General features: G+C 44.8%; 1 protein-coding gene across 9 annotated transcripts in view; it reads right to left on the bottom strand.

Moving 5' to 3' along the window:
- PDE10A (phosphodiesterase 10A) overlaps positions 1–19,035 on the bottom strand; it is a 562,198-nt gene that overhangs the window by 285,414 nt on the left and 257,749 nt on the right. For 6 of the 9 annotated variants that reach the window (XM_075924600.1, XM_075924597.1, XM_075924598.1 and 3 more), the window contains 3 exons: positions 14,676–14,742; positions 7,283–7,365; positions 750–2,226 (listed from right to left, as the gene is read on the bottom strand). The exons of 2 other annotated variants lie outside the window; for them this stretch is intronic. The gene's annotated coding sequence lies outside the window, so the exon portion shown is untranslated. The remainder of the gene's footprint in view (positions 1–749; positions 2,227–7,282; positions 7,366–14,675; positions 14,743–19,035) is intronic. One more of the 9 variants, XM_075924599.1, reaches the window with a different exon arrangement.

The raw sequence follows: 19,035 nt of genomic DNA on the forward strand, positions 1-19,035 counted from the left end.
ACATATGTATTAACTTTTAACCCAATTTTCACTTGTAGGTGCCTAGGAGCACATGCCTATTGTGCCTAATTAGAAATCTGGCCCTGCAGACATACACAATTGTCCTGGCAAAACTGTCAAGAACATTAAAAAACCTGGGCAAAATCTAGCCAACTCTAACATTTGGATACCTGCACAGGCTGTCTTTTGCCTGCTTTTCACACTCACCTCATTTCTCACATCCTGGAGACATTTCCTGGTGTGAGCATGCACACATACACACTCACAAACAGCCTTAGCATGCACAGTAAACACTCCTCCCTTCTTCCATCACACACTCATATCCTAGCTCTGCTGGCCACAGTTCAACTCCTCTGAGGAACTCCGCTGTTCCCTCATCCAGACTCATCGGTTCTTTCCCTCACTGGTTTGCTCCCCTCAAATGCACCAGTCTCTTTCTGCTCCACCAAATTTATTACTTTACAACAAAAGCACTTCACAGTTCAGCATTCACTTCGCCCCCTCAGTCAAGCCTCTGCATGGACTGCAGCAGGTACTGAAACCTCTCCCCCTACTCGGGGCTCCTCAAATCTTCTTGTGATGGCAAACACCTCAGCTCTCCTCCTGCCTGCTTTGATAGCAAGTGCCACAAACCTGAGCTTTGGGGAGGCTGAGATTCTGCTTCTATATCATTCCCAAGCAAGAGGGGAAGTTTCCAAAGCTGGTAAAATCTTTGACCCTTCCCTGGAAGGAAATATGGAACCTGCTACCTTCAGTTGACCTCTCTGGGCTTGATACAGATGTGGTCGCAGGATGGCAGCAGCAACAACAGTGTACCAGGCCTTGATTTCGTCAGCCAGGAGGAGCCGTTTATCTGCTCTTCTCTTTCCATGAATCTAGGGCAGGGTTACCTAGGAAGATTCAATGGAGCCCACTGCGACTATTTCTGAATTGAAGCAGAATGAATGAGATATCCCCAGTGCCTCCGCTCTGACAGTATAAGAATAGCAGTGATCCCCAAACCACCCAGCAGCTACAGGATCAGCTGTTCGCTTTGAAGCTTTCCTTCAACTTAAAAAATAAAAACTTTATGCAGAAGTTTGTGGCACTGGTCTTACTCACCCTGAGAATCTTGTTATTCACCTCAGACAAGCAGCGCCAGGGGATTCTGCAAAATTATTTCATATATAATAAAATAATCAAACTCTTGGTGTGCTGCAAAATGGCAGGAAAATTTTGGGAGATGAGAGCAATATTGAGATCCCTCAGTTTTTTGTAGTATGCTACAGTTTTTATTTTGAAGCAACTTTTCTTGAGCCTTCATTGTAAGATACAGAAGAAAAAAAAGACTGCACAGTCCACCATAATTTACTGGACTCAGTCTCTAAAGTGTCCTCAGGGAAAACCGATTGTACTTGAAAGACTATGCAGGGATAAAAATGTGGGTTTCATTTTCATGATCAGATGAGTGCCAGACTGCTACTAACCATGGAAAATAGTCAAGTCTACAAACTGACTTAAGGTAGTTGACAAGCCCTTGAATTTCTGAGTTCCAGGCAGCAGTAAAATTATAGCAATTCAGAAGTTCCAATACCAAAGTCACATCAGATGATCCCTATATCTGATCAGGCTAGTCCATACACAAGTGTTATTGTCTGTCTGTCTGTTTGTCTATCTATATCTATTTAATGATAGACAATAACACTTCTGTATGTACTAGTCATATCAATCATCTGATGTGACTTTGGTCCTGAATTTTTAATATATGTATGACAGCCTGACACTCAAACTAAACAGTTTAGGGCAGAAGCAGTTTTTATTTATGGAACTACAAAACTTCATAGTGAAACTAAAGATGTGGGGGGTAGTTTTTCCACAATTCATTAATGAAGATTACATATCTCCTAGAGCTAGAAGGGACCTAGAAAGGTCATTGAGTCCACTCCCAGGCCTTCACAGCAGGAGCAAGTACCATCCCTGGCAAATTTTTGCTCCAAATCCCTAAATGGCCTCTACAAGGATTGAACTCATAACCCTGGGTTTAGCAGGCCAACATGCAAACCACCAAGCTATCCCTCCCCTCCAGTCTAACTCAAATCATAACTTAACATGCTGTAACTTCACTAATGAAAATACAGACGTGACAAAAAAAAAAGCCAGATAGGTTTTTGCAGCCAGTATGTCACTTGTCCTTCAGCATCATGGCTTAACACAATGTGGATGCAGAATCTGACGCCCATCATGCACCTGCAGAAATGACAAAGGGATGATTCTCTATCACCAGAGGAGGTTAAATCTGTTGCTGTTTAATCAGTTTCTCAGACAAGACTTTTTTTTTTAAAGGGGGTATCATGGAAACCTTTACATGGGACAAAAAATAAGCACAGATTTGAAAATAACCAGATTAGATAGATGGAAAGTTGAGGTGAGAAAAAAGTCTCTCTGGTACCACCTGTACATTAAGTTGGGAGACCTTTCTCTGCCATTAACTGCTGCCAGAAACAGGCCATAATGCAGTCTCAGATTATTGCAGTTTATTTATTACACTAAAAAAATGGACACTGAGAGGTTAAAATGACTTCTTAAAGGTCATGCAGAATATATGTGGCACAGATAGGAAAAAATATAGGCAACCTGGAGTTCAGCTCAGTACTTTACTAACAAAGCCACCTTATTGCCCTTCCTCTCTCTCCTGCAGTGCTGTACATGGAGAAAAATTAGTAATTCCTTCCTGATTCCTGTGGTGATCAACTTACAGCCGAAAGCATGAATGTGTGTTATCCTCATGTTAAGATGCCTAACTGCAAACTGAATTATTCATCATAGAACTATCCAGATATTTTTAAAATTCAGCACAGTGTTTGACTATGGCCTCCCGCAGGAGCCAACTGCAAAGAGACTCTCATAGCTTAACGTGCATAGGGGTAGAAAACTGAAGCATATTGGAAAACCAACACCCTTTCAGTTTTTAGGGAAACCTTGAGTAATACCACTAAGGACCACTTTTAAGAAAGGGAATTTAATATTAAAGTGTTGACCTTTGTTTGAGTTTTCCACACAGACTTTCTTCTTGACTGTACCTCGCCCCGGCAGCCTTTTAGCTAAACATCTGATCCAACAGAAGCGTGATTTTTCAAAGTCATTCTTCATGCTGGCACCCAACTCATCTTCCTCCACTGTGAACCTCTAACACTTCTTCCCAAGACCCCTTTACAGAATTTTAAATTACACCATGTGGATTGGTTTCTTAATTTCATTTTACATGAAATTTTTAAACTCCTAGCAACAGAAACTGCACTCTACTCTCAGAAGGAGCTCTTGTTGTATTTCTACATTCATCATGGGATTTAAAGCAGTTAGTCAAGCTTCAGTAGATATATTTGCTTATATGACAGCTTGTTCTTTGGATTTGCTGTCATATCACATACAAAATGTGCAGAGAAAAAATAATCTATTGCCACATTGCCACCCAAGAATTAGTAATATTTATTAACAATAGCTATTTGATTTCATAAGTTTACTATGTTAGGTTATGCTTCTCTCACAGATAGGAGAGTTAGTCTTACATGTTTTAATATATGAAAATACTATTTAAACCATGGGTTATGAGCACAGCCTTGAAACATTGAACTGTTTCTAAAGCAATTTCATATACTTCTGATGTGTTGCTTGGACCTTGTATACACTTTCAGTCACTGGTGTCAGTTGCACTGTTAGAAAAGTTCAGCATGGACATGAATCACACAGGAAGGACATAATTTGCACTATTGCAAATTGTGTTCACTTCAGGGGGTTGCACCAGTGTAGTCACTCCATGGTTCCGTGTAGGCAAGACCTTGTTAATATGTAGAATAAGTTTAGATAAGGACTGATAGGATGGTGAACTTTGTAACACTTCAACTTGGTCCAAGACGTATTTTAAAAACCATGTCAAAATGGCTATTATTCTGTACTGGGGCAATCAACTCTGCCTCTCTTGTTGGGATGTGTTTCCTCCCTGTTTCTCTCCCAAGTATGGGTTTCTGCTCTTGCCTGAAGTCATCAGCAGGTGCATCTCCCCATCGACACACATACTTCACCTTTGGCTCTCTGGCCCAGAGATTTAGTAGGCATCTTCCTCTACTACTCTCAGCCTTCAGCTTCCTACAGTACTCTTGGACCAGGGAAAAATTCAGGGAACCCTAAACTGCCTTCTTGCCTTCTGTTTTCACCAGCTTTCTCTGGCTCTGGCTCCAAGGCTCTTTCAAGCCAAGATCTTTCAGGTGCATCTCTCTGAAGATCTCAATCCCCGCTCTTCTGAACACTCCATTTCTGGATTCTGGTTTCAGAACTCTCCCTTGCCTTTGGGGCTGTCTCTCATTTATAGGGGCAGCCCTGCCACCTTCAGAACACCAAAGTAGGAAGCACTTGGACTGGACCAGGAGAGTTGGGCCCAATTTCACTTAAAGGGCCAGCTATTCAGTTACATTGTGATTAGAAGAAATATTAATTTGCACGGTTACTCCTTGGTGAAAATAAGCTTCTGTGAAATAGGGAAGAAAAAGGAATGTGGGGGAAGGTAATGAATCATAAGCAACCTATTAGGGTTTTGGGCCAACCCCCTGGTTTAGGATAAGTGGTCTCTGAACACCCCATGTCCCTCTCTCATTAAAAAGCAGACTAAATGAGTTAATGGTTAGCCAGCTTCCCCCTTTGCCTCCCCCCATCATACAAAAAGTGAAGGCCTATAACGTATATAGCGAAGCAATCAGAAATAAGGGGGTTTGGGAATTGCCTTCAGCCAGCATTATTGTGCTGTCCAATCAGACGATCATCTTCAATGAGGAGGAATCAGAAGTGAGCAAATAGGATTCACAAATTCAGACGGAAGGAAGACTATCATAGGAGGTACACACAGTCCAGATTGCCCTGGATGATCCTGAACTTGGCCACAAAATGCAGGAAGTCTTTAGATAAGGATAAGTGATTTATATGCAATTTAATTACTATGTAACAGACACAGACTCTCTCTCCGCTACAGCTGAAACATTAGGCCTGATTCTCCTCTCATTTACATCAGTGTCATTTTGTTGGCTTTAGTGGCATCACTTATTTATACAGGGGTGCTAGAACACCTTGTACCATGGGAATGCTGAAAGAGCCACTGAACCAAACTGTAAACCCTGTATATAATGGAAACTACCTCAAACCAGAGGGTATGGCAGTACCCTCCACACCCCTAGTTCAAGCATCTATGTTTACATATGAGGAAAAGAAAAAAAAATCAAGCCACATATCTTTGCCACTGTCTTCCAGTCATTCACTGTCTTGCATTTCTCTCTCATTCTTCATTATAAATTCAAGCATCAGTTGTTGCTTCACCATAGATCAGCAGTTCTCATACTATGGTCTGTCAAGAACTGGCTAATCACAAGTTGCTTGCTCTCCCCCCTTTGGTTTCACTAGCTAAAGAGCATTAAAAAGATACCTAAATACTGTTTTTCCTAATATTACTTATCCAGATAAACATTTACAATAAATACTACATGGCTATTTTATGATCTAGAATGGAAGTATAAGTGTCTACAAGAATCTCTTGACAAGCTGTGGCCCACACAATGAAAAAAGGGTTTAAGATCCCTGACCATGCCTATGTGGGTTACACAGAAGAAGTATATGTAGCTACCAGTAGTCCCTAGTTCAAGTGGCATTGCCCCAGCAGGATGAATCTGCCAAACAAAAAATTGGCTTCATGCAAGAGATCTTGCCACATGGAGCATGTACTTTCTGAGGACATTTGAGTTAAAAACAAAAATCTTAAAAAAACCTAGGAAATGCAGAACTAAGACTGAACTCACAGAAAACACCCAAATAAACTGGCCTGTATAGTAACTACAGTCTACTCAGGCTTTGTGTATTTGTTATATCAATGGGATTTTCCTAGAACTGACCAAAATAGCCATCTTTTAAAAAGAAATGCAGGAGGGACAAACACCACATAAAAAAGCCTACTTGTGCTTAATACACTGAATAAAACAGTCTAAAAATCATTCATTTCTATAACATTGCCCTGGTCAGTGTCTGGTTAAGTTTCTTGTCACAACTAGTCGACCAAGGGGCAATTTTGACTTGCACAATCAAGATATTCTGTGTTCTGCATTTAGAAATAAATCTTCTTGTTTAGAAGAAAGCAAGCCTCCCTCGATCTCCACTTTCTCTGCCTCCACCTCAGCTGGTTCATCCCACCAGTGTTCTCTGGGCCGAATATGCATTTAAGATCAATTTGGAATTTATGCAAATATGCACATGGGATAGTGCTGTTTTTTGAGTTTTGCATGTCCCATACATAAGGCACTGGCCTTATATGGGTTGTGACTGATTAAAGAAGACTGTTTTCAGTGTTTAACGTCTTGATCTCTATGCCCCTGTGCACTTAAGGTCAGCAGGGATACCATGGACATGAAATTATGAGTATAAGAATCACTAGGCAAATAAACTGGTGCAATCTTAGTACGGGGATGACTGTGTTAATACCTGTAGGTATACCCAGTGTGAGCTGGTTGTTTTTAAAAAGCTGAGCAGTCTCGCGCTGAACTAAACATTTGTATAGTTAATTAAATGTTGTGCTTTCTTCTCTAAAAGATGACAAGCATTCTATTGACACGATGATTTAACTTAAAAACAATAGTCTTGTAGCACCTTAAGGTATGTCTAGACTACAGGGTTTTTTCAAAAAAAGTGGCCTTTTTAAAAAAAAAAAAAAAAAAAACTGTACCTGCATCTAGACTACCGCCGCGTTCTATCGACAGTAAATTGAAAGAATGCGTCGGTTTTGTCGACAGCAGTAAACCTCATTCTACGAGGAATAATGCCTTTTTTTGAAAGTCATCTTTCGAAAAAAGGCACTATTGCATGAAAACAGGGCTTTTTTGAAAGAGAACGTCTAGACTCTCTCTCGAAAAAGCGAGCCGCTTTTTCGAAAAATCTTATTGTCTAGACACTCTTTTTCAAAAGAGGCTTTTTTGAAAGATACTTTCGAAAAAGCCTCTTTCAAAAAAGGCGTGTAGTCTAGACGTAGCCTTAGAGACTAACAAAACATGTAGGTGGTGTCATGAGCTTTCATGGGCACAACCCTCTTTTTCAGGTGATTTAATTGGGGATGGTTGTGTTTTGACCAGGAGGTTGGACTAGATAACCTCCTGGCATCTCTTCCAACCCTAATCTTCTGTAAGTGCCCAACTGATAACAGAGAGACAAGGTGAGTGGAGTAATATCTTTTATTGGACCAATTCAGTTTGCTGAGAGAAACAAGATGTAAACTTACACAGAGCTCCTCTTCAGGTCACCAATATCAGTTCTCATTCTTCAGCTCTGTGCTATTCTGGGAATGACACGGCTACAACACCACTGCATAGAACAAATAACAAGAAATGTTAAAAATACAGAAGGCATAATTAATCTGTAGAACTCATGGTCACTCATATATTGATCCCCAATGCATAGAAAAATTCAGAAAATGATTAGATATTTATAGGGATAATAAAAGCATTCACAATTACATCAGGATAAAAATTAGCAGAGATACGAACCTTTATACTTTATGATATAAGCAAACCATTAACTAAAAGGGGTGAGGAAAAGTCTTCCCAGGGGGGCAGTTCAATCCACAATCATCGTCAATGGGTTTTCTTGCATCTTCTTCTGAAGCATCTGGTCTTGGCCTCTTTCAGAGACAAAGCACACTGTCCTAGGCACTGTCACCTCAGTTCTTATGTTCCTGACAAACCAGATTCCTGAGTATTTATTAATTGTTAGTGGGGGATAGGGAGACCAATGGCTTAGTCAGAACAGCAGAATGAAGTTAACGGAGTTTTGTCAGCATCAAAATTGAGTATGAACTTCAGGTTACAGACCCTGAAACACATTGCACTGCAAATGATGGTACCTGCACGGATAGTTGGTCTAATGTATTTTGTGTGACATAATGGTACCTCAGAACAGATGTGATCGTCTAAGAAGACTAGAGTTCATATAATATTAGTAAACCTATTTCTACAGCACAGTAAAATATTCTCAGAAAGAAGAGAACATGCTATGTTCTTCATGACTGAAGCCTCATATTTTTAGATCTCTAAAAAGTGCATCTTTCCTTAGGAAATATCTTTCAAATAGCAACTCCCCACCACATATCAATTTTCTTCTGCAGCCCTGTGAATCACTAAAACTCTCCTAATTCTATTCTAAAAGGCAATTGCTGACTTTACTGAAGACCATGTACAAACCAAGCCCTGCACTGAAGCTATGACTGCAGACAGTTCCCTGCATTGCTGCAGCACATAGGGAGTTAGAAGTACAGGCAGTCCCCGGGTTACGTGGATCCGACTTATGTCGGATCCCTACTTACGAATGGGGCTTTTCTCGCCGCGGAGGACGCGGGCGGCGGGACCGCCGAGACGCGCCGCGGTCCCGCTGCCCGCCTCCTCCGCGGCAAAAAAAGCCGCTCCACATCTCCCTGGTCTGCTGGGGGGGCCCCCCAGCAGACCAGGGAGACGCGGAGCAAAGACGTGGAGGACGCGGGCAGCGGGACTACGGCGCGTCTTGGAGGTCCTGCCGCCCGCATCTCCCTGGTCTGCTGAGGAGGGGGGGCGCAGCTAGTGTGCCCCCTCCCCCCCCGGCAGACCAGGCTTTTCTCACCGCTGGTCAGTTTCAGCAGCGGCTGAATCAGGACACCTGGGGTAGAGCAGCTGAGGTGCTGCCGGGTTGGTCCCGCCGCGTCAAGGGTCGGCGCTACCAGACCAACCCAGCAGCTCTCCAGCTGCTCTGCCCCAGGCGTGTCCGAATCAGCTGCTGCTGGTCATTTTCAACAGTGGCTGAATCTGGATGCCTGGGACAGAGCAGCTGGGGCACTGCTGGGTTGGTCCCCATAGCGCCGCACCTCGGCATTGCTGGGACCAACCAGGCAGCACCCCAGCTGCTCTACCCCAGGTGTCCCCCAAGTCAGCTGCTGCTGAAACTGATCAGCGGCTGATTCCAGGAAGCCCGGGGCAAAGCAGCTCTGCCTTGGGCTTCCTGTAGTCAGCCGCTGGTCAGTTTCAGCAGCGGCTGAATCGGGGACACCTGGGGTACAATATGTACCAGTTCCGACTTACATACAAATTCAACTTAAGAACAAACCTACAGTCCCTATCTTGTACGTAACCTGGGGACTGCCTGTAATGATTGTGCATCTTTATCCATATATGCCAATTATTCCCATGCAGGGAAAACATACCATGTTTTAGGAAATGTAGTTATGTTCTCCTCAGTGTCTAGCCAAAAGTGAATGGATTCACCAAACCAAACCCCCAAAACTTCTTTTAGCCATATTAGCTAAAGGAGTGTCCTTACTATCCCAAACTGAAATACCTTGGACAAACATTGAATGAAGTGAAACCTTAATGAATTAGGTTGAATCCCTTTGGGGTTCATTGTATTAAAAATGCCATTTTGCATGCATTAGTGGGGATCTGTAACTCCTTTAGGAGGAGGGGGATGGTAATATAATTCTTCTGGTTATCAGCCCTTTAAATCCACCATCTAGAAAAGTTGACATTAACTTAAATGGGATCCTCCTGGGACTACCAGACAAAGAACTTTGGCATAAATAGCTTGGTTTTACATAGGCCAGGCCTGGGCAAAATACCTTCCTCGGGCTGGATCCACCCTGCCTAGATGCCAGACACAGCCCACGGACACAGCATGGAAACTCAGGCAGATTCCCTGCCTGCACCCCCCACCCCACACGCTGCAGAGAAAAGCTGTTGAGGGATTCTGTTTGAACAGCTGTGAGCCTTCATACGTTGCCCCCACCCCCAGCACAATCCCATTGGCCGGTTTCCAAATTCTTGGAGTGGCCCCCATCAAAAGTTATTGCCCACCCCTGACATAGGCCCATAGTTTTCTTCCTGAACCAGCAAAAGGACAGGACCTTTAGTCCACAGAGCACCTCAATCCTTCAGGAAGGTTGGAAGGACTGGGCCTAAAACTGGGTGCTTGCTCTGAGCTGCAGCTGCGAATAACTTTAAACCACAAGGAAATCTTTGGACTGCGATATTGAAGGGCTGCTCCTGCCAGAGACCATGTTAGGGCTGAGGTGATCTCGGGTAACTTTAATAAAAAGCATGTAGGTTCTTTGTGTGGTACCTTATAGCTAAGGGCAACTATTCTGTTTTAGCCCTGAAGAGAAAGTAAGCAGCCTGGCTTAGGCAGATCTTCTTGCTGGTGTATCACAGCAGAGTCAAAGGGCTGTGCAGACTGGAAATATCCCAATCTCAAGGAGGAGAGGTGTATGATTCCACCCAAGGTCACATGAGCCTGAAGCAATTGATGGACCATAAGGGGAGAATACAGCTGCAGATACCCTGAACTGTGATGTTCTTTTCTCTTCACCCCAGCACAGAAGCCCTGTTAATAGCTTTCCTATGGTGGCCTATTTTATTTCTGATGAGCACATCAAAGTACCTTAACCTGCTCACACTGCAGTCTGACTTGTCTCATATCTTTCAGGCCTTTGTGTTAGGGCATCATTCTTCTTTTACATGTCCCACCACTGCCTGTGAAGTCAGCAGGCTATTATAAACTGTCTGCTATGCACAGCTCCATTAGATGGAACTTATTCTTCCTTGACAGATATTCATTTAAGTTCCTCTTTCCCCATTTACAAAACATTAAAAACCTTTGAAGTATGTTTACTTTTTATTTATTTATGAACACCACTGACCTCATGTTTATTATCGGTTATCTTTCTCCTCACCCTATAGTCCTCTACACATACATCTTTTCCTCTCCTTTCTCCCAGGGGATCCACTTGGACTGCTGCTGTTTATTTGGATTTCTAGAGATTGGCATTTCATTTTAACATTTTTATGTATGTGTTTGAGTTATGGTTCCTATGTGGCCCAGCACACTAAGAATCTCTAGAGAGAATGTTGTAAATGCTGTGAGTTTCATCTCTAAAATTCAGTCACTCCTCTTCATCCCCACTGCAAATATCCTTTTCCCAAGTCTTGATTCTCTTGGGCACTGACTGCTGCAGTTCATCCTTTCTGGTCTCCCTGATACTCATCTCACTGCATCTCCAAACCCATCCAAAGCTATGCTAGAGGGGCCATCCACCTGTACCAATAAAACATTCAGCACCTCTAATTCCCTTCACTTGGCTTCCCATTGCCTATACCTCAATCAAATACACACTCTGTTTTCACCTCCAGCCTAATTGCTCTCATCTGCTCAGCTAATCCTTCACTGCTCTCCTCTAATCTGGATGCCCTTTCCTCCTCCCTCATTTTTCTCTGTGTTCTCTTTACACTAGCCAATAGCCCGTCATAAAATGGGATTTTTCGGGTCTCTCCTCCATGTCTGTCTCTCTCTCTCTCTCCCTCCTCCTGCCTCCCCCCCTCTCTCTCAGCTCTTCTCCACCTCCTGCCTCTTTCTCTGTCTCTCCTTCTCTTCTCCTCCCCGTCCTGCCTCTCACTCGGGGGACCGCGGAGCCCAAACGGCCATTTGGGCTCCACGCTCCCTGTGCGGGGGAAAGCAGCACAAGCGGCTGTTTGGGCTCCACACTCCCCATGCAGCACAGGGACCATGGAGCCCAAACGGCCGTTTGTTCCGCTTGCTCCCCTGCTGCGGCCCAGCTGAGCAGCGCAGAATTCAGCTGAGCGCTATGGCGAGAGGTGAAGGGGGGCGGGGCGGTGACGTACACGGCCCGGGGGCAAGACCCAGCTGAGCACGTCACTGCCCCGCCCCCCTTCACCTTCCGCCATGGTGCTCGGCTGAGTTCTGCACTGCTCAGCTGGTCCACCACGGGGGAACAAGCGGAGCAAGCAGCCGTTTAGGCTCCCTCGCAAGTGGCCCGGCTGAGTGGCGCAGAACTCAGCGAAGCACCATGGTAGGAGGTGAAGAGGAGCGGGGCCTTAACGTACATGGCCAGGCCCCGCCCCCAGGCCGTGTACGTCATCTCCCCGCCCCCCTTTCCCTCCCACCATGGTGCTCGGCTGACTTTTGTGCCACTCAGCTGGGCCACCGCGGGGAGCAAGCGGTGCAAGAGGCCATTTGTGGTCCGTGCTCCCAATGCAGCACCCCTGTGCTTTTTAAAGGAATTAAAAAAATAATAAGGAAAAATACTGATATCTGATCTCTTCCGTATTTGTCATTAGGAACACTAACCCTTCCTACATTTGAATTTGTATACAATGTCCCAATGGTATTCCCAGATGTCCTGAAACTTTGGAAAATTATTATTAAGTCAAAATATTAGAAATTAGTCCTTGATTGTATGGATTCATTTGTGGATTTCTCCAATGGACACAACAATATTCTCTTCTCAGTCGCACAGTATTGAGAAAGCAAAAGCACTAACGCTCTGATCCTGCAACACACTCTGGTCATCAGTTTGGATGGACACCCTACAAAGCTCTTTGTAGGATTAGAGTCTTACTGGTTGGGTGTAAAACATGTCTCAGATCTTTGACATAATGTAACCTTAATAAAATGGCAGAACTACATATTGTTGTTGTCATCACTTGGTCTATTGTGTCTGACTGCCCCCTGGGCTTACTGAGCCCATGCATTTTAGATTATATGTATCGGTGACCTAATATTTATCTATGCCACATAACCAAATCCAAAATGGACTTTATGCTGTTAGACAGCATAAACAAAATATGAAACAATGGAACAAATAAGCTTCATTTAATTCAAATAAAATCCCAGAAATAACCTCACTCCCCTCCTACATTTGCACTTTATCATGATTCATATGTTTTATATTTTATTTCTGTAGTATCACTTTACTCATATGGGGCTGGATTGTAACCTTACAATTACAGGCAGCCAAAGCTCTAGGTTTCTGGTTTGCATGAAATTTTGGCATTTCAGAATTTGGTTTTGTTCCAAATTGGATCAAAACCAACATATTGGTTATATTTCTTATAAACTGGAATCCCCTCCCAAATTAATTTTGGAAACATTTGGTGTTTCTGAAACAAAATATTTTCCTTGGGACCGCCAGCTGCTGACTGAAACTAACAAGAATGTGAATTTCAGTCAGAAGCTTCAGAGGTCCCAGGGGTCTCTGGCTCTAAGACATCTCATGGCTCCCAAACTTCTGGCACAACTGGCTCCTTAGGGTGCCTACCAGCACAAGAAGCCAGCTGACCTGAAAGTCTCCAAAGTCCTGGAGTTCTGAACCCAGGAAAATCCACATGACAGAACTGCCACAGACCTGCAGACTTGGGAAACCCAACTCAGGAAGATTTCTAGGGTACCAGCACTATGGCCAACATCCTGGAAAGCCCTGATATGGTTGCGCTGCCCTGGAAGTAGGAATCCTGAAAACTTGGGGTCCTAGGACTTGGGGGAAGATAGCATAGAGGGGAAGTCTGGAACCAGGAAGTCTGGGCTGTCCAGCATCCTTCCAGGCAAGCGGCAGAGAACCAGGCAGTTTTCAAACACACAACGCTGCCTGAGATTACATGAAAGTTCATTGAATCCAGCCCGTCTTTATGAGAGATGTTCAACAATAAGCATTTGCCAGCTAACTTTCTATTTACAATCCCACCCATGTAAGGGGCAGTGCTGTCTCAGAAGCACCGCAAAAACCAGACCCCAGCATTACCAGCTGTCAAGTTATTTGGTGGTGTTCATGAAATCCCAGCTCCAGGACTCAAATGAGGAAAATCTCATCTTTCATTTAAAGGAAATAAAAATAAAGCTTCTAGCCCTCAAAGTGTTGGCAAAAACCTTGAAAATCATAGAATCAGAAGATTAAGGTTGGGAGAGATCACAAAAGGTGATCTAATCCAACCCCATGCTTGAAGCAGGACCTACCCCAACTAAATCATTCCAGTCAGGGCTTTGTCAAGCCTCACCCTAAATGTGACTGAAGTGAACCCTTGTTGGCTTACAAGCTAGGAAGTAAATACAACAAAGCTCCCAAAAATGTGTTCTTTGGCTAAAGAAAAGATGTATTTCAATTTCATGATTTTGGGGCCTGACCCTTGATTTCTGAATGCTTGGAGTTGTCCGTACTGAGATTGTGATTCAGAATCACAATTTTATCCCTGCTCCCTTTGCTCTAGCAGAGAAGCCATCTGTGCTAGGCCTTTTGCTGCCACAGTTTACTTCCCCTTCTGTAACTAGCTCAGCGTCACCAGCCAGCGTGCTCAGCGGGCAAAGCCAAGAATCCACCCACTCTCCTCTCCTATTGAGCCACAAGTAGCAACTTGGCAGCAGCAGCTCTTCCAACAAGCAGGCTGCAGTGATTGTGGGTTGTCTACAAAAACAGAGTAGGGAGGTTCATTACACACTGTTACTTCCCCCTGTACAGGTGCACAGTTGGGCTCACAACTGAGCCCATGATTTTTAAATATGTAACATAAACCTAATGTTGCGCACCCAGAAAGAACACAACAGAAACATGCATGAGACTTAAAACAAAAGTTGCATAGGCACCTATTAGTGAGAATTTTAGCTATAAGTGACCAAGTGCAATCCTACAGGCTGGGATTGTCAACAGATAGGTCTTCAAATCTCGCTCATTTTCAGTGAAAGTTGGGCACATGATAACTCCCTTTCTTCCCTTTGAAAATCCCAGCCTGAGTCTCATTTTCAAAAACAATTTAGGGTTTTAGATAGACCATATTTCCCTATGCTGAATATGAGATACATAGTAAACTTACTTGTATTCAAGTGAGTTCAGTGGCAATCAATCAGAACTATGCAGTAAACATCAAGTTGACTGAGCTCCTGTTAAAAAGAAATATTGCACAGTTGTATTCTTTTTATTTACCTTATATTTAAGGCTTTAAGGTTCACATGGGTAGAGGTCGGTCTCTCTCTCTCCCCCTCTCCCTCTCTCTCACACACACAGTCTCTCTCTCTCCCTCCTGTTCACCACTCTAAGATGGGATTGGGATTGACTGGCCAAGCTGACTCCTTGTCTGGTGCTCTCCACCCTCCTTGCCTGGCTAGGTCCCCAGGTTGGACCCACCTCTCCTGGCATTGGCGCTGCATCTTTACAAGGCAACACTTGGGTGGAGGGCATGCTGGCCACATATCCCTTTCCTCAGATTTCTGCCAGGATTCATGCTGGAATGCAGTCAGCAGCAGCTTCTTAGCACTGTGTGGGAGGGAAGGGACAGGAGCTGCTTCCAATTAAGAGGGGGGTGCAAGTGAAAGGATGACCTGGCCAATGTCCTTACAGAGCTCATCTCTGTCCCCCCTACCCTTGCTCCCCTGTGCCTGGAAGCAGCTTGTCCCTTCTTGCCTGCACAGAGTCAAAAAGCAGCTAACACCTCAGGCTGCTGCTGGCCACAACATATGCCAGCCACTTCCGGTCCCCTATACAGCCTGGTCAGGAAGGGGTTAAGCCCTAAGGCTGCACTGTACACTAGGGCTCAGGGAACCTAACTGTCAGGGCACCCATGAACCCAGCCAAAGAGGTGGCTCAGCAGAAGAGGGCTTCTAGGGGATGGAGCAGCCCCATGCTCCCTGGGAGAAGTACCTAGGGCAGGGGTGGGTACAATACAGCCCGTGAGCTGAATCCAGCCTGCCAAGCCATTTGATCTGGCCTGCGGGCCACCTTGTCAGGGGGACAGGAGTGAGAGACTGCGTGCTCCCCAGGCTCCTGTTGGCTAGGGGGCAGGTTAGCGTAAGAAGTCTTCTCCCTCCACATCGTCCATGGGTGCATAGATGGAGCCACAAGCTGTTCAAAATGGCTAGCAGTTCCCTCTATGAGCTGCGCCCCTGGTGGCGGAGAGGTGGAGGAAAGGAGGTTTTGCGTATTCCCCTGCCTGCAGGCCAACCATCACAGCTGGGGGCAGGGGAGCATGCGAACTCTCTCTCCTCCTCCTCCACAGGGGTAGTGCAGCACGTAAATGGAACCGCCGGCGGTTTCTAGGCACCGCGTGACTCTGGCAGGGGTTGCAAAGTCTTTTTCCCCCAGGGGCGCATGACCAGCAGCAGCACATGGAGGGAACGAACCTATGTGGCTGGGGCTGCTGCAGAAGGGAGCCTCCCTCAGGGACCCTGTTGGACTGCTGTCTGGGAGCCGCCTAAGGTAAGAGACTCCTGGCCAGAGCCTGCCTCTAGCATCTCAGCCCTTCCCACTTCTTAACTCCCTGCCCCAGGTCATCACCCCCCTCTGCCCTACGTCACCTCCCAAATCCTCTGCGTACCACCCCAAATCACAATTCCTTCACAGATCCTGTACAACCTGCTACACCCCTCCCCCAGGTCAAAATTCACTCCTGTGCGCCTACTCCCTCCCAGACCCAGCACCCTAATCCCCTGCCCAAGGTAACAACTCCCTACTTCACCTCAACTCTGTCTCAAACCCCACAGCCTCTCCTGAACCCCAATTCCCTATCCTGAGCTCTCTTCTGCACCCAACCTCCATCCCAAACCCCACAACCCCTTCTTAGAGAAGTGCGGCCCTCGACCACTTTCCAAATTCTTGGAGTGTCCCTTGATCAAAGATTATTGCCCACCCCAACCTAGGGTGATGGGGTAGGGCAGCTGAAGAGGATGCTAAGGCCCTGCCAGAGTGGCTGCTGTAGAGCTCACAGAATTAGGATGTGAACAGGATGGGAATTGCTTCTCCCTCACTCTGCCACTTCAAAGGTTAGCTGATGTTCTATGAGGCTTCCCTGTACCAAAACTGTACAGTGCCAGCATATGCAGGACTCAGCTTCTGGCCAACACCCCAGGCTTTCCTGGGGCACTAGCTTACCCAGAAGCAGTGGGGGAAGGAAGGAGCCAGCTAGCCAGGCTATTGGTGAGCTGAGCGCTCTGATTGGGGTAGTTCTTCACACAGCACTGGAAGTGGGATGTACCCCTCTGGATGTGGAAGAGCAGCTGAGCTGGGAGGTGTGAATGGGCAAAGCAGAGAGGACGGGGGGGGGGGGGGGAGCATATAAAGGGCCAATGGGTGGGCAGTGGAGGCAACACATAACCATCCACTGCTTAGTGCCTGCCCACTCAGCAGCCACTGCAACTCACAGCAAGTGCCAGCCAGAAATGGGATGGTAGGGGGCAGGACCCTGCTGGCCAAGAGCTGACACACAGTAGACCAGCAGAGGAAGCATCTGGCTCCACATGCTGTAGATTTTCCCCCAAACAGCCTTGCACACCCACCTCCATTGTCAGTCACCACACCCCCTCCAACTCACTGCTGGTGGATGGGCAGCAAATGAGCAGGGCCAACAGCAGGGCCTAGCAGTACTGATGGGGAGGAGACAGACAATATGGGACAATTTACCTATTTTTAAGAAAAAGTTGGGACGCCTGCAGAAGGGCTTAAATACAGGATTGTCCTTTTAACAATGGGACATCGGGTCACCCTAGTTTTAGAAGCTTAAGCTTCACTGAAAGTTATTGAGATAGAAATTAGGATCCCTTTCCCCCCAGAAATGAGACTTAAAAAAACAACCAAAAACGCAATCACCTCTAGTTTTTAAAGACAAATTGGAATTTTTCAAGGCAGATGACATATGATGGAGATCTAATTAATCCAATAACATATCTGACTTCAGGAATGGGGATTTGGAGAACCCACTATAACTTTATTACAGAATTCTGCAATAATGGCTCAAAACAGTGGAAGTAAATTCAAGTCTTTGTTATACTACTGCAATTCCAACATCTTCTGTGGAGTTTTAAAAGTGTAACCAAGAGTAGAATTTTACTCAATAGTAGTGTTGTAATTTATAGTAGTCCTTTAAAAAATGATGTTGAGTGCTACTGTATTCTTTTTTAAGGAGCTGCTTGAATAGTGGAGACAGTGTTGCTGAGTTCAATTCTATGTTTTCTTCATATTTTGCCAAAAAATATGCACTGTATAGCTTGTAAGCTCTTTAGAGCAGGGACTCTCTGTTTCTTTGAGTTTGTACAGTGTCTATCATAATAAACCTCTGATCTTGCTTGGTTCCACAGCAACATCATAAACATGATTTAATGCTGGTAATGGTGTGTACACAGCACCATTTTTGTCTAGTCTTTTTTTAAAAAACCCTTTTGATATTCTCAGCTGAAGATCAGGAGAAATCTGCCTAACTGGAGTTAATAAGATGGTAATGTGGACTACGGATAGTGCTCACACTGGCATATCTATGGGGCCACATGCAGGCCTCTCCTGTTGTGGGCTGTTTGAGACTATGGGAGAAAGCATTCCACCTCCTTGTGAGCATGGGGTGTGTGGATATTTGGGGGCAAAAGAGATTACTGAAAAACTAATTCAAAGTACCACTGAATTCCATAATAGCAGTATAAAATACTGGAGTCATAACACAACTTTAAGTTATGAGTTTTTAGAGAATGCTATAAAATACTGTGGGCTTATTTTGCTGCTTTTAAATAAGAGGGAAGGAAATGCCTTGCATCGCTCAGCAGTGATTCCTTTGGGCAGCGAAGGTTGACATTAACAGCAGGGGGAGCTTTGGCCAGAAAGATGGAGGCTGCAAGCCGGAAAGCAGTAACAATATATCCTAAGGGATCTGAAAGGAACATGAAAGATACATGGATAGAATACAGACCAGGAATCAAGTGAAATCGGGGGAAGTATCTATAACTGTATAAAGAGCTTGCGATTTTCTGTGTTCAGGTTTATAAAGCCTTCTGTAGATGAGTAAGTCACATGAAAATGTGAAAAGGTTACAGTTATGCATGGAGTAAACTCAGCTGTATCTGTGTCACAAACAGCAATATGTTGCATTCCTAACTTGGAGATCCTGGATACATTTTGGAAGACACCCAAGCTGTCAGGCTCTGGGCCAGGAGAATCTGTGGTAAGTGCCAGATGCACTCCTAAAACACTACTCACTACCAGCAAACTGATAGAGCAATAATGCCATCAGTTTTGGAGAGAGATACGGACTACCTTCCAAAGTGGAGATTCAGTGTTATCATGGTAGCAGAAGACAGCAGGAAGCAAGAAATTATAAAAAATGGATTTGCCTCCATTTTAGGTAAATCCCAAAATTACTTTTTGATGCCATGATGTTAAACAGTACACTAAAGAGAGGATATTTGAGAGGATCAAAG

This window comes from Pelodiscus sinensis, chromosome 3, assembly GCF_049634645.1.
Source record: "Pelodiscus sinensis isolate JC-2024 chromosome 3, ASM4963464v1, whole genome shotgun sequence".
Classification (NCBI taxonomy): domain Eukaryota; kingdom Metazoa; phylum Chordata; order Testudines; family Trionychidae; genus Pelodiscus; species Pelodiscus sinensis.